At 37.5% G+C, this 26597-nt stretch overlaps 1 protein-coding gene across 7 annotated transcripts in view; it reads right to left on the bottom strand.

Annotated features, from left to right (window-relative positions):
- daam1b (dishevelled associated activator of morphogenesis 1b) overlaps positions 1-26597 on the bottom strand; it is a 62309-nt gene that overhangs the window by 32766 nt on the left and 2946 nt on the right. The window contains exon 1 of one of the 7 annotated variants that reach the window (XM_083562058.1): positions 9787-10069. The exons of 2 other annotated variants lie outside the window; for them this stretch is intronic. The gene's annotated coding sequence lies outside the window, so the exon portion shown is untranslated. Of the gene's footprint in view, positions 1-9518; positions 10070-26597 lie in introns of those variants that run through there. 4 more of the 7 variants (XM_083562062.1, XM_083562059.1, XM_083562063.1 and 1 more) reach the window with 4 other exon arrangements.

Raw genomic sequence — 26597 nt, forward strand, 5'->3', positions numbered from 1 at the left:
CTTTAGCATTGTTATGCTATTAAACTTTTCTTTAAAGTTTAAAGCATACAATATGCCTGCACAGAGGCAAACGTTATTACCAATGAACGCCTACAACTAACCTGGAATCACCATAATATCAGGTCCTGACATTATGATAAAATTGGAAATGTGATACTTTATTCTTTTTTTAGCCCACATTTTAATTCACAGAACAGACTTCTAGAAGTGCAATGTAAAAGAACACACTAGACCAGTTATCCTGATAGAAATGCTAGTGTCTGGATCAGTAGATTGACATCTACTTTAGCAATAGCACCGAACTGCCACTCCCACTTCCCAAACAGGTGTCCTCTACAATCAAGCAGTATAAATACTCTAGACGTGTCAGGAAGCAACGTTCTGCAAAAGCAAAAACATCTATATTGCGTGTAAAGAAGCGATTATGTTACAGGCCAATGATGAGAGTTCTTACCACAGCTGGACACCCTCAAGACCCACAGATAAACAGTGAGAGAAAATCTACAACCCAGCTTAAGCTAACCATAAATAATTGAAGAAATGGACAATAAACATAAAAACTTGTTACATGATTTTGTATATAGTGTAAAAATGAGGGAGCATTTAGTAAGTCAGAAATAACAGGGGTGGACTGCTATGAAATTTTTAAATAACAGAGTAGGGTATGGACCCCCATCTGCTGCCTGGTGGTTACCAATATAATCCACACAGCTGGAGCACAGCTGAACCCTAACCCTTTCAGCCCGTCTGCCGCCACCAAGGAATCTTGAGAGCCCAACCCAAAAAGCTGAGATAATCCAGTGCTCATTCGTTTACACTTGGTTCTGATAAGTGCAAATTTCCTACTAATCTTAGTGCATGGATACTCTAAGACCAGACAAACTGATAGACACAGTAGGGTAGAGGTACTGATGCTTGGCTGAGTAGATAACCCCAGATTGTGCAAGAAAACATGAGTGTGCATGCATTCTTCTTTTCTGTGGTGCAATAGATTGGTATGAGGTGTCTCCAAGTTGATGTCTGCATAGCCCTCTTCATCCCAGATAATTAGATACAGTTTAAGGATCATGGTTTACAAGCTCTCTCTTCTCTGGAAAAGAGATCCCATTAATCCATTCCATTGGTATAGCATAAGAATTATGTGAGACAATTAATGAGTGATCAGTTTCCTAATAAAGTGGAATAAAGTGTGTGGTTGCACCAGATTATATGGGAAATGCTACTTAAGGTTATTTAGACTATTCCATGACTCAGGGGAGTGTCCTGATTCCAGAACAGAACCACCCAGTTCACTATTTATGTGCTCCAATAGCACTAAAGCACTGCAATTTACACTCCATTAGAACAGCTCATGTCTTATGCTTAATGCCTCACCAGTATAAAGTAATGTAGTAGTTTATTAAGAACTACAAAAGAACTAGACAACAAGCAGCAATAAAAAAATTAAAAAAAGTACAAGATAACCTACATACCTTGCAAAACGGTGTGTCTGATACATATGCTGAAATGTGACTAAATTAATTTATGGTATGTTTACTATAGAGGTTTCCAATCCAGTAATCAGACCCCCAAAGTCTGCCTATGTTTTCATGGTACATTGTGACTTTACTGCTAGAAGTGCTAGAATGAGAGACTGATTTGTTTAAACTACTTACACACTCACTGGCCACTTTATAAGAAATGCCAATACACCTGCTCATTCCTGCAATTATCAAATCAGCTGAACATCAGGCAGAAGTCCAATGCACAAAAACATGCAGATACATATTAAGACCTTAAATTACTGTTCATATCAGACATCAGAAAGAAAAATATTTTAAGTAACACTTGATGCCTTATACATGTCTGCAAATCAGGCCAGCTTGTGCACACATGAGCACCAGGGATAGATTCTATTCTGGTTCAGAAAATTGAGTCCAACCATAATTAATTTGAACAATAATCAATTTTCAGCACCTCCACATGTGCAGACATCATTTGACTGATTGCAGCACCACATTTATTATGTTTACCTACAAGTAATTGCTTTTTCGCCTGCAAAAAAATAGCATTCGCAAGGTTTATATTCCAACAATGTGAAGCAAAAAGGAGAAGCCAACGTCAGTAAGCGTTATTTTTATTATATATTTCGGAAGGAAAATTATTTCGAATTAAAACCAACATCCTTCTCTTAAGATAATAAAAGCATAACTAAAGAAATGTGCTGATAAGCAAAGCTATATTTCTTTGTAAAAATTCAACAAAGATACTATGTCTTTTAAATACACAGACCAAGCTGATCTCTGATTTCCCTCAAAACAGAGCCTAAAGGTTTCTGGATATCATGTGCCAACCAAAAAAAGAAACTTTTTTTTTTTTCTTCACAGAACGTACTACTAGCTGATCGCATGTTGTACAAGCATTTCATATTATGTATGGCAGGCAAAACACTAAAAGGCAAATTAAAATTTAGAATAAGAAAGAAAAAGGACATTGTCACTGATTAAGCAGTTGTTTTTATACAGGTAAGAAAACTGGTGTAAAACATACAAGCTTACATTTAACACCTACAAAGCACTTTGCTTACCTGCATAAATGGATTAAACCTGTTGGCAAACTGTCACGTAAACACTGACTAGCAGTTTTGCCAGAGGGAAAAAATTCCAGAAAAAAAAGTAACACAATCCATAAAACCCATAACCTGAACCCTAAACCTCCATCTCGAGAGTGATTCTTTTTTACAGCATGAATGGACACATTTATATACATCAATTTATTCAACAGCCCAAAGACTCAAAGTTACTTTTAGAGTTGGTCAACAGTGCAGAGAAAACAATTACACCAAAGTGAAAAAGACTTTACAATATTTTTTCCCCTAAAATCAAACAAAGTGACCAAAACTTTCTTTGGGAAATACTGATTTATGAATGAAGTTTTCCAGAAAAAGAACTAATTTCTTAAAAGCAGAGACAAAATGGAAATGTTAAATTTCTGAAATAAAGGGCACAGAACCAGTCATACAAGTTCTATATAGTAATTTTGTCCCTCTCACACATACACAAACATCACTGTAGATCCTCCCAATACTGTGAACACATCTCGGCTAATTATATTGCTTTATGTCGAAAGAATGAAGACAATGTTTATAACAATGTATATGTAGGAATTAGTGAATGCAATTGTCAGCGTATCTTTTGTAGATTTTATGGCTACAAGCTTTGGAATTTTATAAGGCAGTTAAACATGCATAAATGTGCATAATTAATAAAAAAAAATCATTTTTATTTATTAAATTAAGAAAACACCATGCTGTCATTTTGCAGTAAAACTAATTCATCAATTAAAAAACATTCAAAACTTCCTCTGTAATATCTTTCAAAATAAAAACAGTTTATTTGAAATAACAAAATTTTTAAAAGATATGGCATGACTGTGCTAAGTATAGCATAGCAAAGCATTCCTCACTGTTGATAACTGTCAAGTGCTATAAGTACGTGAACATAATCCGAGCCAATGAAATAAACATGAGACAAGATGGAATGACCAAAATTTCAACCTGTGCTGTCTCATCTCCTTATTTTTGGTTCCTTTCTAAGCATTAAATAAGGAAGTGGCTGAACTTGCTAATGCTAAGATTAATATAGAACACACTGCCACAGTTTAAGTTTCGCATTAGTTTAGATATCATCCAAATCGCACTTTCCTTTCAGACTAGCTCCCGGACAGGCCCTAATCTGCCTCGCAGGTGTGCCTCGACTCAACACATTCCACAAATAGCCAGCTGGCTTTAACCACAAACCTATTCACAAGTACACCCAATTTACCCTGTAGTCTCCATGAAGTCTCTAATCAAATCAAACATTCTTATTGGCTCACTGGCTCTATGTGCTATTACATTTCTCAAAATAAATTTAAATGGTAATAAATTATCTTAATTAATAATAAAGGTAATCAAATTTATTTTACACATTTTGATTTCAATGGTTTCATAGTTATTTCATCACTATAAAGTCCTATTATAAATTCCACCGTCTACTTTTCCACTGTGCATAAACGACTCGCAACGACTCATTCACATTTGAATATTCAAACTTTTAACAAACGTAAGGGCATCCCGTACTCGCATGTAGACAAAAGCTGGCAATGTCTGGCACATGTTTGTTCACCTAAAATTTTGCAATTTTAGACACAGGACCCCAATATTCTCAGTTCCTGTTACAAAGCCGATTCTTTTCTACAAAACAGTGAATAACTCAATAACCCAAATATGAGCTAAATCACACATTTGGCCTCATGACTGTTATTTGACACAATACAGTTGCTGCATTGTTTTGCTAATCCAATCCAGGAAGCTGGACAAGAGCGGTTGATGAATTTTACTGAAGTTATGCTCATAATGTTTATGAGAAGACGAATATGAGTGTACCAACTAGTTTTAATCCATACTGCTAAAGTTGAAACTTCTGAGTGTTGCGACATGCCTCTGGCAAACAACATTTAGTTTTCAACAGACACAAAGTTGCTGGGCTGTTTTTATTCAAATCAAACACATCTATAGAAAGTAGTGATGTGCTTCCACTGGCATTCTTCCATTATAGTTGTTTGCATAAAATACTGGACTATACGCTCGCTTGTTAAAGAATTAGCATGAGTCATTGACTACATTGTGCTCTACATCCATCCATGTTTCTCAGTTACCTAGCAACAGCGTTCCAGACTTGAACAACTTCAACAGCAAGAAAATCTATTGAGTGTTTATATTCCCAAGTTTCTCTTGTTCAACACACAAATTCATAGTTCCAGATTCTTGTTCCAGATTTCCCAGAAGGAATCTTTGTGTATCCTTTAAGTTAAGTTGTCTATGAGGTAAAAAAAACAAAACAAAAAAAAATTTGCGATACAAAGAGATACAAGCAAGACTGCAAGTTAAGCCTCATATTTAGGTCACGTGTGTCAGAACAAACACCACACAGGCTGTGATATGACTTTATCCAATGTGACAAGCAAGAGACTCGTGCACACACCAGTGCCCACACACTAACACAAACCAGTCCATATTGACTCACTATTTTCTCCGGTTTTAAAACAATGTATGTGTTCTCAATGCTAAGATAAGTGACTCACACCAGTCATTTCATTTAATAGAAATTCTCTGCAGTAGAAGAGTCAGCATGGACCTCTTATGTGCGCTGTCAAAATAAGTCCTTAGAAAAACGGTAAAAAAAAAAAACCCACACAAATGTATTATAAAGCATTAGGAACATGTCAGGTGAACGATAGAAGGTAATGACAAAGCATTGGTAATTACAAAATTTATGAACCTTTGCGTTATTTTAGTAAGTAAGTAAGTAAGTAAGTAAGTAAGTAAGTAAGTAAATAAATAAATAAAAAATTATATATATATATATATATATATATATATATATATATATATATATATATATATATATATATATGTATATATATATATATATATATATATATATATATATATATATATATTTTTTTTTTTTTTTTTTTTTTTTTTTTATTGCATACTTGTCCAGCTTGAAAATTTACTTTAAAATTAGGACAACCAGATGGTTTTATGAAAGAGTAAGTTTTGTTAGCAAGCTGACTATGATAATGAGTTTATAGTATATTTACTTTCTTAACCATCTCATGTGGTTATGTTGATTTCTTTGATGATAAATTCATTTAACATACCTTTACTTCAACCAACTGCACTATAATTCATATTTATTTGTTTTTACCTAATTCCCCTTTGCACTATAAACATTATTTATACTGCTTACCTTTACCTGTACAGTGTTACATTCACTATTGCACTATAACCTTATTATATCATTTCATTTATGTGCTATTTGCACTACTGGTTGGATGCTAACTTCATTGTCTCTGTACTTGTAATCTGAGAGTGAAAATGTTGACTCCAAAAAGACAGGGGTTGGGGGTTAAAAGCAGCATTAGTCATACATATGAAGCTTCTCCCCAATATGGTTACTGATGAACAACTTGCATGAAGAAAAAAAACACACATTCTTCTGCAGTTACTGTAGCTAAGAATTTTTGAAGTCTTTATTTAAAATATCTGTTTTTAATTACATTTTCTAAAAACAAAAAAGATGTATGTTCAAGTTTATTCATATAGCACTTTTCACAATGGACTTTTCACAATGTCTCAAAGCAGCTTTACAGAACGTAAGAATTATATAACAAACAATTTTAATAGAAGTAAATTATGTGTGCTTATCCCTAATGAGCAGACTGGGGTGACTTGGCAAGGACAAACTCCCCTTAGATGGTATGAGGAGAAGAAACCAGGAAGGAACAAGACTCAAAAGGGGAACCCATTCTCATTTAGGTGATACAACATATTTGATATCTTGATAAGTTGTATATGTAAAAGTGATAAAATGCAAAAAAAAAAAACCTGATGTTTCAGAAAGAATTATGGTTGTTATTGAGTGTGGAGTCCTAACAGCAGATAAAAAGTGCTGGAAGGAACTTTGTGACTCCCCAATGATGCAACAATTGAGGCATGTGCAGTGTAGCAAGGGTCATGATTGCAGCCTAAAATCACTTTTCACTGTTACAGGTTGTGACATTACGCACACGCACACAAAAAGAATGGAAATTATGACTAAAATTATATCTCCAGCAGTTTAATTACTGAACCCCTCCCATTTTTACTTAAGGCACATCTTACTGATGTCACTTCACTGTGCCAATGTTTCAAAGCAGCTGCCTCAAGGGTGCATGAGGAAAAATCTCCATCAACCATGTTTTCCATAAATTAGTTTCTTCATGCTCATCACAACATGTGCTTTTGATTCTAGCTTTCATTCATTCTTAACCCCTCCCTAATTAATTAATACTGATATTCCATTTAAAATAATACATATGTGAATGTATCTCAAGGCTGATTACAGAAGATATAGGTTAAAAAATAACATTTAATACTGGTTATATGATTCATATTAGTGCCTGTATTTTTATTACTTTCTCTCTACAAGGCATGAAGGTCAAAAAACCAGTTTTCTTTAAATGGCCCTGCAAGTGGAAGGAAAATCTCTTGATTACAGGAGTCTTAAACCTAGAATTCCAGGCCCAACTTTATCCACAACCCACATGTAGTGCAACCCCTTAATTTTAAAACGCCCCATAAAATATTTCACACATTGATAAGAGAGTTTGGATCCTAGGCAGGCCTAAAATAACTTTCTTGTATCAACAAACTATAGAGGACTGCTAGGGAGTCATTAGTAGCTCCTCCCGGTGTGTGGGGATTGCAGAGAATGAGATAAGGTCTGCGTTTTTACAAAAGAGGTGTTGAGTAACAGACCTATTATGAGAAAGGTTCTTCATTAATCACCCAGGCGGTGGTAGATTGAGGGCTAGCCTTTGGGTGTCTCACTTGTGTTATTATAAACCTTAGAAAGTACCGAACTGACCAGCGAGCGCTCCGCAACTAAAGCAGCGGCACGATCCAAACACAACCAGCCCTGAGGTGAACCCACAGAGAAGGCTCAAATTCCACTCTCCCTCAGTCATGTCTTTAAGGAACTTTGAGAGAAATTCACAGAGAGGGGGAAAATAAGATAAAGGGTTTGGGGAGCAGTTCTTCCAAACAGATGGCTTGTCAAAAGTGTTCAGCAGACAATGAACAACCCTCCCCCCCCCCCAACTTAACGTTTGCACAAGCCACACATATCCACCCGCCACTGACCCACCCAAACACTCCTGCTCGCCATGACGCCTCTTACACACGCTTCACCACTGGGAAGGTCACATTGGGTTCAGTGGGCTGCTATTATTAGCAAAATGATAAAAGCTACAGAATCACTTGCTAATCATAGCAGTTGATTTCACTTTTTTTTTTTTACATTAATAATGTTTACAACAATATATCTTTTGCTTTGTAAAATGCCTTGGTTTATGCATTTACATTTTGTACCATGCAAAGAAATTATTAAAAATAATAATTGGAATTACTATATCTTAAATGAATATATATTATTCATTAAAAATAACAATTGGGATTACTATATCTTTAATGAATATATATTATTCGGTATACATACTACACACAATACACATGCTCACAATTTTTCCAATTTTGATGATGCAAATATGAGAGCTGATGTCTGATACTAATCCAATACCAAAATCAACTTAAACAAGTCTTATGGACTGTCAAGGTGTACTTGTGCTGTGCTTTAAGACAATAAGTGTCCTGTGTTTTCACACAATGACAAAATCAGTCAAATAAATTAGAGGTGCATGTAAGGAGAATGCGTGAAATGCATTAGTGCATGAGCGCCACTCAATACCATGCCTACATTCATGAAACACTAAAGGTCATTAGGACAGGAAACAGCCAGGTGAGTAAGAGAAGGTTATGACCTTTTGAATTGTTCAGCACAGACAGAGCTTAATAGAGGAAGTGAGTGGACTCACTGACCACCCCGCTTACAAATTTCAGCATTCAGCTAAAGGACAGAAAAAGCAATACATCGTTTTGACAAATATTTTAACGGGATTCTCATCACAGCAGCCATAAAAAAAAAAAAAGAAAAAGCTCTGGACAAACACATGAGGAGACAGTATTAGGAAACCACAGCATTAGGAGACCACCCCAAATGAATCGACCATCCCTCCTTCGGCTGTTGTTGTCATAGCAACTGCCACCTGTGATGCCGGCTTTTGGACCAACCTTATATATATATATATATATATATATATATATATATATATATATATATATATATATATATATATATATATATATATATATATACATATATACATATATATACATGCATACATATACATACATACACACACACATACACACACACTGTTGTACACAATTTGGTTCATAGCAATCACACACACACACACACACACACACACACACACACACACACACACACACACACACACACACATATATTTACATATATACACATACGTATTGGGGGAGGGGTTAGATAGAAGCAAACTAATGAGTGGCAGGTCAGCTTAGCTTGCTTTAATCTGACTGAACAGTGATACTGACAGGGGTGTGTGTGTGTGTGTGTGTGTGTGTGTGTGTGTGTGTGTGTGATTGCTATGAACCAAATTGTGTACAACAGTGCTTTTAAATCATATACATAAATATGAAGCAAAAAGGGAGTTGAAAATAAATAAATGACTGCACAGCTAGCTCAGATGGAAAAACGGAAGGAGAGGAATACGGTGACAGAAACATGATAGATAAAAAGAAAGTGTATATCGTGAAGCGGCTATGTGTCATGTGACTCCCTGATGGAAAAACGAATGATAAGCCAGAGTAAGCGACAAAACGAGGCCATCCATTTTCAAGGTCCCTTCTCATTCACCTTCTTATCCAACCAAGCCCCCCCCCCCCCCCCCCCCCCCGTAAAATAGCACACGCTGAAACGCATGCCTACAGCCTTCCCCCACAAACACACCTCTCTGGGGAGCAAATAGGCAGCACATATGAAAGAAGGAGGGTTGGATTTCTAAACACTCACTCGCTGCATCGTGCCGGTGGTTAAGACAGCACGGAGAACAAGGCGAAGCGTCCATCAAACCCCTCCCCAGCACTACCGCAGAAGCAGACACCTCTACCATCACAAAGCGAATACACACATGTCATTTAGCACTTCACGGATGACAGAACACACCACCCCCGATGAAATGAAGACTGAGCTGGAGACGTCACACATTTCACACCGTTACTGTAAGTGCAGACAAAATCCTGTCACTAGTCACAGACGGCATTCGCTCACCATCTCTTACCCTTCGCACCTCTGATCAGACTCAATCTGCTGAAAACATCCCTCTTGAATTATCATCATCAGCTTCCCAGCAAGCTCCGCTGAGACATGAAGCATAAGGGTTTCTTAAAATCCAGAAAAGGTGTTTTATAATTTCATATTAATGCTGCTCCTTCCTCAGTCGACCGGCTCTCTCAGCCACTCACATTGCTGCCGAGTCGCAGCCAAACACCCTTCCAATCTCCTTACGCCTTTCTCTCTTCCTCTCGGCCTCAGCACACACACAGATGCTACTAAGAACAGGCAACACCCCTTTTCATCACCCAGCCACCTTATAGGACAACGGCTGAATGGAAGCACCACCTACTGCATGTTCTCTCATTCTCCTCCTCTGTTTTTTTTTTCTGTTCACACCCTTATGGCCTCTTGCTGTAGTGTTAACAGCCTGGGTGGAGATCTGACATGAGAAATACTTTCTACATATGCAAGGGTACTGGAATTGTGTGTGGTGGGTGTCTCTTAGGTATGTTCCATTATTACATTTCTATCACACATAATTTACTTGTTTTTGAATGTATACATATTCTATACATTTTCTTAAATCAGAATGGGGGATTAGGACATTACCAACCAATGGGATGTTTCTCTAAACTTGACGAAAGGACAGGACGAAAACAGACATGAAGACTGCCAAGTGGCCTACAGCAACATAACAGGAGCTACAGGAATACTTGGCAAGTACATTTACAGCATTTGGAAGATGCCTTTATCCAGAGCAGCTTACAATTATAATTTATACCAGTGGTCCCCAACCTTTTTTGCGCCACGGACCGGATTAATGTCAGACAATATTGTCACAGACCGGACAATTTTTTCACGGACTGGCCTTTAAGGTGTGGCGGATAAATACAACAAAATATGTATTATATGTTACAGGCTGGAGCAGCCCCTTTAAGAAGGTAGCGGGTGGAGGTAAGACATGTGACCGAGGCATCTCGACATGTATCAAGTGGTGAAGAGAATCCGGTTATTTTCCAAAATAAAACATCGTTCAGAATCAGATAAATAAAACTTAAAAGGATAAAACTATAAAGGATGTATTCTTTCTGTGCGGCCTAGTACCAACTGGTGCTGGTCCGCGGCCCAGTGACCACTGATTTATACAACTTGGCATTTCAGGGTTAAGGGCCTTGCTTAAGACCCCACGAGTAGCAAATTTAAGGGCCTAAAAGTGGAAAACTGAGTGAAAGCAAACATCTTCTCACCAAACACACTGAAGAATGGTGGTGGCCAACCCGCGGCTCTCGAGCTCTCTTTGCCTGATTTCATGCGGCTATTACTTTCATATCGAAGTTTGTGTTTGTGTTTTTTTTTTTTTTATGTGCGTGTTTGCTTGAGTTCAATACGGTATTTTTAAGACTTAAATGATCTTGCCCCTACTGGGAAACTTTGCGGTATTTTCATCTTACGCACATTTGATGAAAATACCCTAATGAACTCAAGCGAAGCAAACACGCACATTAAAAAGAAACAAACACAAACTTCGATATGCAAATTGTTTACTTCAATTTTAAATAAACAATTTGTGTCAAGTTTGCTTTCAAAATGGCAGGAAAAAATGCACAGCAAAACGAAAATATGAAAATGAACACGACGTTTGGGAGAGTGGGAGAGTTTATATTTTTTTGTTAATGAGAACTCATTCTGCCTTATGTCAGGCGTCATTAGCGCATTTAAAAGTTTCAAATCTTTAGCACCACTTCAGCTCACTCCATGCTAACACCTACCAGGAATTTCTAAAAGGGACTGAACTTCACAAACGCTATTGTAAATTTTTATATTTTTGTTTGTGGACTTGGTTGAACTGAGAGTTTGTGTGTGTGTGTGTGTGTGTGTGTGTGTGTGTGTGTGTGTGTGTGTGTGTGTGTGTGTGTGTGTGTGTGTGTGTGTGTGTGTGCACACAATGTATATTGTTGAAAATGACTGGCCTGTGGTCTTGGTACTGTAGGAGTCAATTTCTGTCATTAACATGTTTGTGTGTGACATTTATAATAAATCTGGCTGAGCAGAGGTGTGTGTGTGTGTGTGTGTGTGTGAGAGTGAGAGAGAGAGAGAGAGAGAGAGAGAGAGAGAGAGAGAGAGAGAGAGAGAGAGAGAGAGAGAGAGGGAGGGAGGGAGGGAGGGAGGGAGGGATGGGTGATGTTCGTATGTGCCCATGTGTATGATGTGGCTCTTTGCTGTAACACAGTAAAAAATGTGGCTCTTGGTATCTTGACTGGCCACCCCTGCTATAGAGTTTCTCTTCAGCTGGGACTTGGCTCTAGTCCACAAAGAGGGGATAATTTTTTGCACAAAAACTGCAGGCCTCTTTAAGACAGCAGAAATCACTTTAAAGCATGACAAAATACAAATAACGGTCACCAAAGTATGGATTTGTAGAGATGATGATCAACATTATGGAATGGCCCAGTCAAAGCTAAAATAAACTGTGGAATGACACTCAGGGCTGTGCACAAGAGAGTCTGCTCACAATGTGACAGATCTGGAGCATTTTTTGCAAGGAAGAGTGGAATCGAATATTTATCAAGTTAGTAGTCTTCTACCGAAGACCACCGAGTGTTGTATTACAAGAAAAGGGTGTTCTAACAAATATCAGTAAATAAATTTGCACATTTAGGCAACCAGGTTATTGGAGATGTTTGATTGTTTTACTTGAATACTGTTACAATAAGGTTGTGTTCGGTATAATCGGTAAGAAGTTTTTAGACACACATCATCTTAATAACCTTATTAACCGCAATAAAAACCTTAATAAGAAGTCCAGCTTTAGAAAGAGCCACTGACAGAGATCTAGCCTGCCCATGTTAGCTTACTAGTCAAAATACAAGCATTTGTCACCTTCTAACTATGTAGAAGTACTGGAACCGGCAATATTATAGAAATAATTATATGCGGAATTGTAATTAATCAAATACAATTTAATGACCTATGATTTAACTATTTAAAGACAAGTATTTAGCTACATTTCAAAGCATATTCCTCAATAAGAACAGCTTCTGAACAGGCTTTATTTGTGAGTGCAATTAGAACATTCCTTCTTAACACCCTCCTCCTCTGAGATATGCAAACATGCCCTGTAACTAATCACTACACCTTCCATGGACAGTGTTCTTACTAATCACACCTGTTCCAGTCTGAAATCATGTGAAAGCAAGGATTCCCAAAGTGTTCTCAATATTTGGTCGATTCACCTTAGAAAACACCCACCGTGCTGTAGTGTGTGCTGAAAGCTTATGTAGACCATCCACTCACCCTTGACACTTTGTAAGCCTGGTCTTAACATCATGCTGATTGGGCACCATGGGAGTTTATGATGCAATGAACTTTGACGCCTGTCAATCACTGGATCATCTGCCGTCTACCTTCAGAAGCTTTAGCCAAGTATAAACTTGTGACTTCACCCACTGCAGACTTGTTACGGATATTTGGGGATCTGCAACAACACGACCGGCATCCCCAAAACTCACTGCACACTCCTGCGGTGATCTCATTTAGCGTAAGCGTATACGTTATGCAATTTTCTCAGTCTGTGCACCATCTATATTTTTATGCAGGTTTGACTTTCTCGGTGATTAATCGCAGCGTGCAAGCACCTCTATGACAAGTGCTGAGAACACTAATGAGTAACAGGAAGCAGGGGTGTCATATGAAATTCTGAATCGGTGCAAAGTTCTATTTACTTGGGATGTCGAGAGCAAAATGTGAGCACAACTGCATTTCTTAAAAATGCTTGGAAATAATAAATATACATAGTTTTTTAGATCTACATGAATCCTTGAAATTCGCAATATGAAAAAGGTGGTTATCACCTTGAGCAGTCTTTCCTCTGCATTTATATTTCTCTTACTTCTTTATTCTGTATAAAATAAAAAATGCTACCACAGATAGTTCTTGACAAGGTCACGTGATCAGCAACTTGCGTGTTTATTTTTGTAAGAAAGAGGGATCAGGTGGGTGTCATCAGGGACCTCTACAGGCAAAAGATGTAAAGTTGAAGTCTACCACAACATCCACAAAACAAGGGATCACAAGTAATAAGCAATGTAGTGTTAGCAGCAAAGTACTACAGATTTTGAAAGTCATTTAGGGTCCATTGGCTTAAAGGAATAAGGAACCATTCGCTCAGACAGGTAGAGACAAGTACAGGAATGAGCACCAACTCTAGAGCACAGAATGTTTCTCATAATCTTGTTTGACGTATCCGGCGACTTTCTAACAAGGCTACAATGCAAATGCAAACCACATTTTTTTCACACCGGTACACCGTGCTCTCTTGCTCTGACAACAGGCTTTGTTTATAGACATTAGCGTTACAATGCTTTTAAAATAAAACAGCCACTTCACACTGCAGTGAGTAAGGATGCCCATTGGAATTGAAACTTTCCTGTAAAGTTGTTAAATTAAACATTTTACCTTGAAGATGCTTTTTTCCCTGAATCAGCATGCCTTAAGCTCATACCCAAGGTGAGAACAGGCCCTATCATGTCTCCAGTAGGGTGAGCATCTGCAGCACATGCCTGCATGTGTGTTTTACAGACTGTCTCGTAGAAAGACATGACGCAGTGATGGCTAGTAAACATCAACACCGTCATCAAGCGTTACAGAGCTACAGTATCATCATAATTAAATCGAGCAACAGCTGAACACTGAATGAGATCATTCAGCAGATGTGAGGTAACTGTGCCCTATGAATCAAGGTTACAAATCAAGATATGCAATTATTACTATAATGTATATTTCCACCAGCAAAACAGAAGTAACAGCAGTACAGCTATTAAAGTAGTTCCTACATGCCAACTACAGTCAATGCACAGTTAAAGGACTGAAATGGAAGTAATACAGAGAAAACTGTAGAACGCAGCTATTCATTAAGCAACTTGCACACCAAATATGGCTGTTCTAGAACAAAATAACGAACACAGGAAGGCAATTTCTCTTCACTTTAAGACCCAAACCTGTACCAGCATGACAGTGGCCATGTGCACAAAGCCAGCTCCATGAAGATATGCTTTACATTGATTTGAAAGGAAGATTGTCCACAAACCTTAGTCCATATAGTGTATGTGCATATACAGATATTCATTTAAACAATTTGAATTAAGTATATAAAAAAAAGACATCTTGGGCCATTCACCTGGTATTGTTTTCTTTTAAACAGGCCTGGTCTCAATACCCCTGTCCATGATTTCACACTAAATTGTCTTTAGTAAATCACAAAGACTGCAACGTTTCCAGTATGTAAAATCCAAAGAACTATGGAATCACACCACAACACACAAAAGGATTTCAACATGGCCAAACTTTTACAGACTGTATGCAACATAGAAATTGGCAATTTCACCAGCAGTCATATAAATAATTCACAGCCAGCAGTTTTGTAGCTGATAACAAAATCCAAAGCAGAACCAGTTTTGAGACGTGCCGTCAGGGTGATACATCAAAGATCGCTATCTGGTTATAGTGAATAAGAGCCACCTGGATATGCAGTACACAGCTCTACAACAGCTGAAGCCTCTGGGCAGAGAACGTGTTTAGTTTCTCTTTTATGGGCTTCACGTCTATAAGCCAACTGAGTCACAGCCATCTGATATACTTGATACATGAAAGCTCTACAGACTGAGCCGTCAAAAGCGAGTTGGGCAAATGTAAAGCGCTAGAACCTTTTGTTAAATGAGATAAAAGAGAAAAAACAACATGAGACGGCCGTGGTCTCATCGCATCTGCGGCCAGCACGAACACTGTATAATGCATTATGATATTTAATCCAGTTTATTTCCCCATGTAGCAATGGCAGAAATACAAGCATTGTTGACAATTCATAGCATACAATGATAATAACCAACACAATATTTTCTCGTTTCTTTTTTTTGGTCTCAATCAAAAACATATATTCTGCCCTAGGCCTTCAAATAAGTAGTACATGCAAACAAAGTAAAAAAACATGGAATGATGAGAATGGGTCATATACACAGAAAACCACCAATAAAGGAACAGTTTCTTTTTGCTCTAGGACATTTTTGCAAGAAACTCCTAAAGTGGGGCAGAGTTCAGCATTTCTCAGCTTGTGATTAGTGCTGGATTCATCGGAGCTGCTGTACCATTCATAATCCTGTTATTCTTATCTTATAGTATGGTACAGGAAACAATAAACATTTAATATTTTATTTCAAATCCAACATATTCATGAATAAAAGTATAACATTTATTTCATAGAGAATATCCAGTATGCATTATAACTAGTCATGAAAGGTTATTGCAATAAGAGCTTGTTTTTTTTGTTTAGTTTTTTAAACAAGGCAGTACCAATCTGATTTAGATTCCTAATTTCCTTAAGCTAAACAGCAAAGTTAGAAAAACACTGTTGTGTAAAATCTCATGATAGCTGCATGCACACACAACATGCTTTAAAACAACATGCCTTCTAGCAGACAGAGACATAAATTATCATTCCACTATACATTTCTTCCCCAGATAATGTTTTCTACAAGTGTAGAATTCCCCCGGGGCTTGTTGTTTAATTAAGAAGTCAAGTCCAATAACCTATAAAACTAAGGTTCTCCAGTAATACAATTAGCTGGATATAATGCAACAAGGGCTGGTATTGGTCCAAGATGAACCCTTTTTGGCATGGGAAGAAATGATCAGTTCAAATGCAATGACTAGTGAAAACTGATAGCTGCTTTTTTTTATGACATCTCAGCACCTCTGGTGTCAAACAACACACTGTATGGGTTTTGTTTATTAAAAGACACCCATTCACACATCCAGCTCTCTGTTTCTAACATCATCAGCAGAACACTTGTGCTTTACCTACTGACAGGTGTAGTTTATGTTGACATGCAAAACATAGGGGTCACAATATCCACTAGTAAGTCCATGATAATCAGGTTTCAGGGTTCTATAACAATCAGACTAACTTTGTATGTTTCATAGATTTCTAAGACAAATATAATTTATGATAAATCATTATCCTGATTTCTGTTTTCAAAATATTTCCAAAATAATTTCCAATGTCAAAAATGCCAATGTTTTTCCCCCCTTTTACGTTAGTCATCAAATTTGGTCAACTATTTTAGACCCAGACCCAATGGTTAGTTTGGTTTAGAGATACACATTGGAAGCTATTATTGTAGTGTTGTATTATTGTATTCCCACACAGGCACAATCCATTAAAATCTAAAGAAAAGTCTAACATGACATGACATGATATGAAACATCTGGAGGGTTTAATCTATTTATGCATGAAAGAGTTAACACAGATTTCTGATCCTGGTCCTGGAAAGCCACCTGTCTTGCACATTTTTAGTGTTTTCCATGCTCAAAAAAAAAAGGTTGTTAATTAGCCGATTAGTTGAATCAGGTGTGTTGGGAGCAAAGAAAGCACTAAAATGTGCAGGCCAGGTGGTTCTCCAGAATCAGGATCAAGACATTTTAGAGTTCATTACCTTGTTCAAATGACCATAAAACCACTTGATAATGACTTGCATAGATTATTAAGTAGTTGTAATTTAGCAGTAGTCTGATTGTGTTACAAATGAATACATACATAGAATAACTGGCAAAGTTCCTTTCTATTGAAAATCCTGCCATAAACGGGAACAGCTTTTAAGACAGTCTTGAGAAGGAGACACGCCTAATATTTGAATAAAGCTTTCTTGTTTAAAATGGTGCTATCCTGTTGACTTTTAGTAGTAATGACAAAAAAAATATATGTTTTAGATGAGAAATGAATTAGTTGATCACGTTGACCAGTCACTAACAAATTAACTACAGTGTATTTAATAATTTCCCTATGGGATCAACAATGTTTATGCATTCTGATAAACATAGTGTCAGGCAATTTCTAGGCAATTATAAATCCAGTTTGAGGAGTGGAAGCAATATAATATGTGAAAAAAAGGGACAAAGATGACAGATTACAAGAACAAAAGCAAGAACGGAAATGAACAAATAAAACAAGATCTGATCTGGACTCAAATGTGTGTTCAAGTTTCTTTACTTGTCTTAAAGCCATAAAAGCTTGTAAAACTGTCCAAGAACCCAACCTAACCTCTTGCTCACCCCTTTTAAAGAATTGAGGAAGACACTCACTTTGGAGTAAACATCCTACATCATTTTCTAAATTTGCAGCATTCAGGCATGTTTTTTAAAACTGCATTATCATCAGCTTGATTGCTCAATGAATTCCAGTCCAGCGTAAGGAGTTAGATCATCAGAAGTTAAAGTGAAATTAAGATTTAAGTTTAAACACAACAAATAAGTAACATTACGGTGTTTAGTTTTTTAATAATCAGGTAAATTAATCAAGACTGATTAGATTTTAATTATTAGACTGATGGATTTTAAGACTTGAAAACTGAAAGAACACTATGAGAAAATTCTGCAGCTGTTGGAGACGTGCTTACAACAGATGACTGGAATTTGGGGGTTAACATCTCTGGTTTAACTCACTGATCCCCAGATGTGTCTGTTTCTATTTGATGGCAGAGCCTAGCTGGACTAATCTGCTGCATACAAGTTTCTGCTATGGGAATGGCATGTCAGAAGCACAGCCACGCCACTTTAGCCATAGCTTCATCTCTGGGCATGCAGAGCTGATACGAGCTCAAAGCATTACTCACTTATACGCAGAACCTGCAGATTACAGTGTGAGAGATATGCTGATATGTAGAATAGGATTTCTACTTTTATCAAACTAATTAAGAAAAACACTGCTCTAAAAGCCCCTATTGACACCAAAGTAATGAAATGAGAAACACTAATTAAACTAAATATAAAGTGCTTTTTCATTTCAAAGGTTTGAAACTTTCATTCCACATGCGTTCCAATGTCTCGGCATCCTGTGAAACTACTTGGCAACTGAAAGTCATACTATGTCATTCTATATTATGTTGACATGCACAAACTGAAAAAATTCTTCAGAATTTTACAAAAAGGTAATGGAAAAAAATATGAGGCACAATGAATTTACTCTTAATAACCAGATTTTCTGTACTTTAATTTACAGAAATAATAAAGCATTCAACACAAGGTAATACCTCAACCAAAACCTGTAAAAGACAAAGAAAACACCCTCTTAAATGAAAACAAGTTCCTTCCTTATTTATAGAGCGACATCAATTCAAAGTGGCTCCATTAGCAGAGCACGAGGGGTAAACCACACAAGCACTACTTTACCTTTAAATGAGTTCTGAGTTTTGTATATGGAACTATTCGCTTTCAATCAGTCAACATACTGACATGTTTGCTTGTTAAAATCTTAAACACTGACTATAGATTTAGCTATTTGAGAAGAAAAATATACACCTGTATACTCATACACCTGTAGATGATATACTCAATCATCATTAACTGGCAAGCTTTTTTTTATATTCAATTTGGCATGTGTTTTTTTTTTTCCTTTTACAAGCCATAAATACTAAGGTGAAAATGGCAATTTAGAAGGGAAGTGGAAAGCAAAATTAGGCTTCAGCCTGGATCAGGTGTCAAGTCATTTAGGTAGAAGTGGAAGCGAAACAGGATTGCATGGTGTTTTGTTGCTATGCCTGAAACACCCTGTATGGCAACAAGCTGTTTTATGTAAATAAACCAAAACATGGAAGACCAAAGAAAAACAATAAAAGCACACTTTTTTTTATTTTTTATGTTGTACTCATGTTAAATACAACAACAAAAAACCCTTTGAGACATTTTACTCAAGACCATACCTATTATGCAAGACCATTTCAGGGGTGACTTGGGGGAAACAAACAAAGCTCTGGGCTAACTAAACGGATTACACGGCAATACAAACTGTTTAACTATAAGCTACATTGGTTTTCTGTGAGGTACAAGCTTAAAATTGGAACAAGCATCGCCGTAATAATACATGCATGGCACTCGAGCATTTAACATTCGAATTCACCCAATACTGCCATGCAATCCTGACAGTCATGACAACTTAGGGAAAGCTTCTCTCGTACAACAGTGGTTAGGTGTCGGCACACGTCCAAAATCACATATCGTTTTTCAGTACACAAAAATAACCTGCACTCTTCATCGGTCACATAATAAAATCTGACCAAATCTCATAACATATTTGGTCAGAATTAGATATATTGCTTAGTTCGCTCTTTTTTGTTTTTATCATCAGGACTCTATATTAGCATCGAACAATCCTTAATCAAAGGTGCATGCTCTGTAGATTTTTATATGGACAAGCCTTCATTTTTTAGAGAAGGAGAGAAAGGAAAACCGGGCCATGCGGAAAGTTCAGGCTGGTGGGGATGGGCGGGTTGCTGAAACAGATCTCAAATAAACACTTTTGTTTAGAAAAATGTTGAAAGGGCCATCATACCAGGTTACACCTTCAAAATGCAACACTTGTCCATATGATTATATTGAAAGTGTACTTTCTTTATATAAAGCGACTGCATTCTTGCTTAATTGTCAACAAGACCATAATCTATTCCCAACACAATGTTGTGATTGCAATGCAGCCCAGGCTATCAAAGATGCAAATTCTGTTCAGATGCGAGAAAACATGCTCCATTTACAGAAATAGAACAGGATGTGTTCAAAACTCAAGAGCATCTCCGCGTCTCATCCCAGATTCAGGCCAGAGTCTCAAGCAACCCAGTTGACGAGCTAAATTAAACTATGCAGAAGCAGAATTTGTGACAGACCTGCAAGTCTGGCAATAACACACTCATTATTTGAGACAAGGTAACCCGGAAGCCAGACCAGACACAAAAGCAGAAAAACCTGTCAGTTATCTACACAATCATGCATGCCATGTCTATACAAACAAACTTTTAAAAAACAACCAGCATAGAGCCAAGATTAAATAATTAAAAAAACAGTTCCAAAAATAATCATTATTATTGACAATGACTAACTAACTGCAAACGAGCGCTAGACAACTTTAAAATACACCCAGAATCACTCAACATTGAACCAGGAAGCATTTCAGTAGGCAGAGAGAAAAAAGGCTTGCTCAAGTTTATATCTGGAGTCAGTAACAAGGGGCTGGACTCAGTATTGAGGTGACATCATTGGACTTGGTCTTAACTCTCTTCATGTTGGGATTTTATGAAGACATCTGGAACTGCTACAATGTGGAACTGATTGGATTGGAATCTGAGCAGTGTTTGAGCATTGATATCAGAAATGGTAGTCTGGCTATATTCTAGTAACATGGACAATGGTTCAGATATCACATTTACTCATGTGTAAAGTATCTGAAATATGATGGCATGCCAAAAACGTGTTCTTCTGTGACCAGTGTCTGCTCTTCAGTGCATCAGAAATAGCTGATTCTATCGTTTAAAACATTTTATTGGACCTGACTGCTTAATTCGAACCACAACTGGTGTTTGAGAGAGCTCAAGAGACTGGCATACCAAGAGCAATTAGTTCAAGAACACCTACAATTGAAAACTCTATAAAAAATGTTTTATTTAATTTAAAAATGTGTGCCATTAAAGGGACCTTAAAAGTGTCCTTACCAAACTGAGGGGTGCTTGAGATTCTGTACTCAATGCTAATTATGGTTCCCTGGTGGTCTAGTGGTTAGGATGCGGCGCTCTCACTGCTGTGGCCCAGGTCGATTCCCGGTCAGGGAACTGACCCCAGCCATTAGGGTTGCACAAGCCAGTGCACTCTTAGTGCCGGTCCCAAGCCCGGATAAATGGGAAGGGGTTGCGTTAGGAAGGGCATCTAGCGTAAAAAAAAAAAGTGCCAAATCCCCTTCTGGGAGAAGCCGAAAGAAGGTTTTACTCAATGCTGATTATAACATTCAGGAAAGATCAAACTTGGGCCTCTCATAAACAAGTCAGGAAGAGAATTTCTATACATTTTTTTACAGCTTCTCCTGACAAATGAACTTTGCTCTGCACTTGCACTCATTTCTTTTCATCATTAACCATCTGTTGTTACTTGCTTCAGGATATGACCCAACAAAGACCAACTTTCGGGTTCTTTGGAAATCCAAGTTCCCAAAACTAAGCTGTAAAACACACGTATTATTATGTGTGGCAGCATTAAATTTTCCACTGAGGGCTTGCACTGGCCCACAGTTCACAGAGGCTTCTCGAAAGATAATGTCAAATCAAATTAAATTGTATTTGTCACATACACATACATACAGAGTACGACATACAGTGAAATGCTTTGATGTGCAGGGCATGTTTTTAAAATTTAAGTAACAAAAGAACAGGGACAAAACAGCTGGTTGTTAGAATTTAGAACATACAACCACAGAGTGCATGGTGATTGCCTGGGATGTGCTGTGTGGCACAAAGTAGGAACGATGATCGAACTGGACAGACCCTAATTCTGCTAAAACATAATTGAAGGTTTTTACAGAGATTCTGGCTGACAGGTCTAACACAGCAACGGAATGCAGTGGTGTGCCAAAATCAGTCTCTAAAGAACAAGTGCTACTTTCATTTATTTAAAAAATTGGTTTAGGCCTGCCAAAAAAACAGGGAGTCTAAACAAAGCCTCATGTCAACTGCAACACACTTTGAAAAATAATTCCACTAAAAGCAAGTAGGATATGTGGTACCTTTAAAACTCTCCAGAAGAGCACAGTGGGCTTTTGTACAGTTTCTACACCTAGGCATGTAATCAATTTTCAGAGGAATGCTCCATGAACCACTTTCCAACACACTGTTCTGGCTTCTAAACTCATATGCCTGTCCCCTTTTCCCTTCTTTTGCCACCTTTTTATCATGTCTGAGAATATCTGCGCTTTCCTGGCACAATATACTGATCACAATGCTTCAAAGAAAGATGACTGTTTTTTTTGGCCCATTGCCTTGTTTTGTCTGATTAGCCCTAACAGTGCTGACGAGGGTGAAAGCACAGCATCCATCCATCTTCCCACAGTTCGGTTTGATCTCTCAGATTTCAGAACACTAAAAGCCGTGTAAAACAACCACTGAGTGGATTCATGGACACTAAATTCAAAAACCCAGTCTCACAGCTTGTTAAATATCCTTCACAGTAATGTTTTTCCATTTTCAAACCTGGAAATTCAACACAAGAAAATGTTCAGATTTCCCTGTTGTCACCAACTGGTCTAGGCTGAAAAAAAAATCCCATTCCCTGGCATTGCTGAGAAGACTACAATGCAAGGAGCTCCACCTTTAGCCCTTAGTATAGCACAGCAAAACGATATTATCCATTGATAAATTAATCCTGAAGGTCGCTTTTGTATAAATTGTTAATTATACAACCATACAAAAACTCTTGAGTTATTGCCAATGGGGAGCTCTATGCCACCAGTCAAGCCTAGTCATAGCTCATCTAGCTACTAATTTGTATTCCTGAAATATCTTGACAATATATTTTGAACAGAAAAGTCACAACTGATAATTTTTTCATACATATGACCTTGACGTGGTTTAAATCAACATTTATAATAATATTTCCATATAAATCCTACAAACATTCAACCATTCATTCTTGAGAAACATCTGTCAGGGTTAAATTTGGGCCTGAATTCATCAATGTGATTCACCCTTCAAGTGCCAGGTCTTTTAACTTGCCACACAAAGCAAAAAAGGGCGTGTCATTGAAAAGAATGTGACTAAATGACAATTAAGCTGGCATTTTGTGCAGCAAACCTGTGTTTGTATGAAGTCTGAATTTCTTTATATGAGGAATAAAGAAAGAGGGCAAGGAAACCAGCAGCAGCCTTTAATAAATTAAAAAAATTCTTCTATTCAAACACAGGCACAGAACAACCTGCTCCCTGACCCAAGAGGAATAGGGAAGGTCAAGGGGCCTGTGAGGAGGTTTTAGTCGACTGAAGGCCATGGTGAGTGCAAACACTGCTGAAACAATCACAAGCTCAGTGCCATACTCTCCTATTAATCTTAATATAAATACTTCTGTGTCCAATCATGCAAACCCAACACCAGAAAATGTTGCCAATTCCTAACTCAAAGGTACCGAACAATGGACATTGTACCATTCCAGCACTCATCTCTCCAGTTCAGTGAAATCTGAAGATCTCAAGTTGGCTTTAATAATGACTTAAACGAAGAAGACAGCACCCTGGATAAGTGGCTGATTAATTAAAATTACTTTGGGATTATTTTAAAATAAGCATTTGAAGCAAACCTGACTTTAAAAAGCATGCAGGGATGAACAAGACGTTAAATAAACCAATGCCAGTTGAGATAGATGATGAAGAGATATGAGAACAAGGGAAATAAAATATTTTTAAAAAGCACCATGAGGAGGGGCAAAGATCAGAGGTAATTACAGTCACCAGACCATGCACATAATCTTACCACCACAGCAAAAGAAAAAAACACAAAACAAAACCTGACTACTCAGACATGTATGCAGGCTCCTAATGCAACCACTAAACCTGTAGACTACAAGAGCCAGATTCCTGAGTCATCAGAATTAAAATATTAGGTGCAGTGGGCAAACTTGCTGGTAGGGCAAAGCAGGACCGGATTAATGACAAGCAGAGCCTCTGAAAACAAATTATGCTAAATGAGACCATTGTGTGCTCCAAGTGAACCACAAAAGTCAGAGAATAGGACATTCAAATGGCCACACAGGCCCATTGTCATTGCCGGTTGGGTGGGACGTGATATCACAAAGCTTGGCATAACCAAACAGGCTCTTTGCCTCCCGCAATGTTGCGCATTACCATGCCACGATCTATCACAAGGCCTAAACCAAAGGGTTTCTTATCCAGTCTGATAGAAGCTAAACAAACAGAGCAAACAAAAACTGTAATTGTGCCTTATACTCTTCCACTGAATGGTGGAGATAACCCCAAGAGTGATACTTTATCTCAGTAGCACAGTACTGGACCTAAACTTAAAAAAAAAAAAAAAAAAAAAAAATTAACATGAAAAGATGTTCATTTGATATTTATTTTTGCTTTTTGGCAGGAATATTTAGAGTAAAAGGTAAAAGAATACAAGGAAGTGTGAAAGCAGATTACATAATTAAAAACCTTCCACAACGTTAGAAAGCAAAAGAAAAAAATAAAGAATTTAATTTTGCAAATCAGGTGAACTGGTTCTAAAAGCTTTGCTTGCTACAGGGAATTCTGCTTCTGTCCACACCCACTAATCACAGTGGAGATTAGTGTGTGCAGAAGGTGGACTGTGATGGTTGATTGTGCATATCCCAGCTGTCCCCCTGACCACCCCATCAACAGCGGAAATGATTATCACTCCCAGTGGCATCTCGCCTTTCTCCTCTCACCTCATTTGCAAACATGAGCTACTGACGTAGGGACAGTTCGGCACAAGCCAGAGTAACTCAACACCTCACAAATTAAATTGGCTCTTCACACACACACACACACACACACACACACACACACACACACACACACACACACACACACACACACACACACACACACACACACACACACAACTGGGCATTTTTTCTTACCAGTGGTAACAAAGAGAGTGTGACACACACAAGCTATGGTTTTCCAAAATACTCTTCTGTTCATTATTTCAATAAGAGCACTGTAGCTTCTGCAAGAAGAAGAGCAAACATAATAAACATAATAACTCTAGACAATGTTGTGGGAAGTGAGGGCCGTCTCTTAGTACTGTTCAGCGTTTCATCACACACTTAATTACTGCTCATTTCCCACTAAAAGGTCAGCAGATGGTTAAAAACTCAGAGAAGCCTTATAATTGTGTTTCATTTAGCTTGATATGAAACAAAAATTAGTTGAAGAATTGCTTTATTTTTCTTTAAAATAACACGTAGGTTTTCATTAACAGCAGCTAGCCATATTTTGACAAAAGAAGCAAACAAAATAAAACAAAGATGTAAAATGAATAGGTTACCTCTTATTGCCATGATGTTACATGCAACACAAAACCAGCCCGTGTTTGATATAATCCAGGCCAAACACAAATGTTTTTTTTTTAAAACAAGACACCAAGTATTAAATCAAACCAATTTAAGTAGATGTTAATGTTTGATATTTGACATCTACACAAAAATATGATATTGTAGGAAAAAACGTGTCGCTTTAATTTGCCGCTCAATTCCAATTTGCATACTTCCAATACAAAATGAACCATCACCCATTTCTTTGAATAGATAGGAGCACTGGGATTTACTCTCACGCATTCAACCTCGGCAACTGCTTTTTCATCGTAAGGGTCATAGTGGTTCCAGATGCACACTCCTTCCTCACTTTTAGGCAAATTAAAGCCGCCAGTCCACCAACGGGCCTGGTTTTGTCAGGTAGAAAAAACTGGAAAAACCAGAGAAAACTCAGAGTCAGGATCAAACTGAAGTCTAGGTGAGGTGGCCATGCTACACACTGCCCCACTGTGACACAGTATTTCAAAGCTGACTATTTAAAATAGTATTCTAACAGTTTTTTTTTTTAAGTTAAATTATGTGCAGTTGAATACGATTTGAACAATTTTCTTACTCATTGAGCCTGCCCTCATTCCTGCACATGTGCACAAAGCTGTCATAACATTACACTCAAACATTCAACTGCATGAACGGCAAGTTGCAACTCTCCAAACATGCACCTCAAAATCATTTATGAGGATGAGAAGGGACTTTGGGGGCATGTCGATATAATGGCTGACAAGAGGCTTATCCAAATATAAACAAACATTCTTGACAAAAAAAGAAAAGCTTCCAAACTGTTCATACATTACTTGAATCGCACTTGTGCTGAAACTATGACCTAAAATATTATTCTATATATTATATTGTAACAATAAAATAGTACTATCGCATTATTAACATGTTGTACATCCATTTAAATAC

This window comes from Silurus aristotelis, assembly GCF_946808225.1.
Source record: "Silurus aristotelis genome assembly, chromosome: 15".
NCBI lineage: Eukaryota > Metazoa > Chordata > Actinopteri > Siluriformes > Siluridae > Silurus > Silurus aristotelis.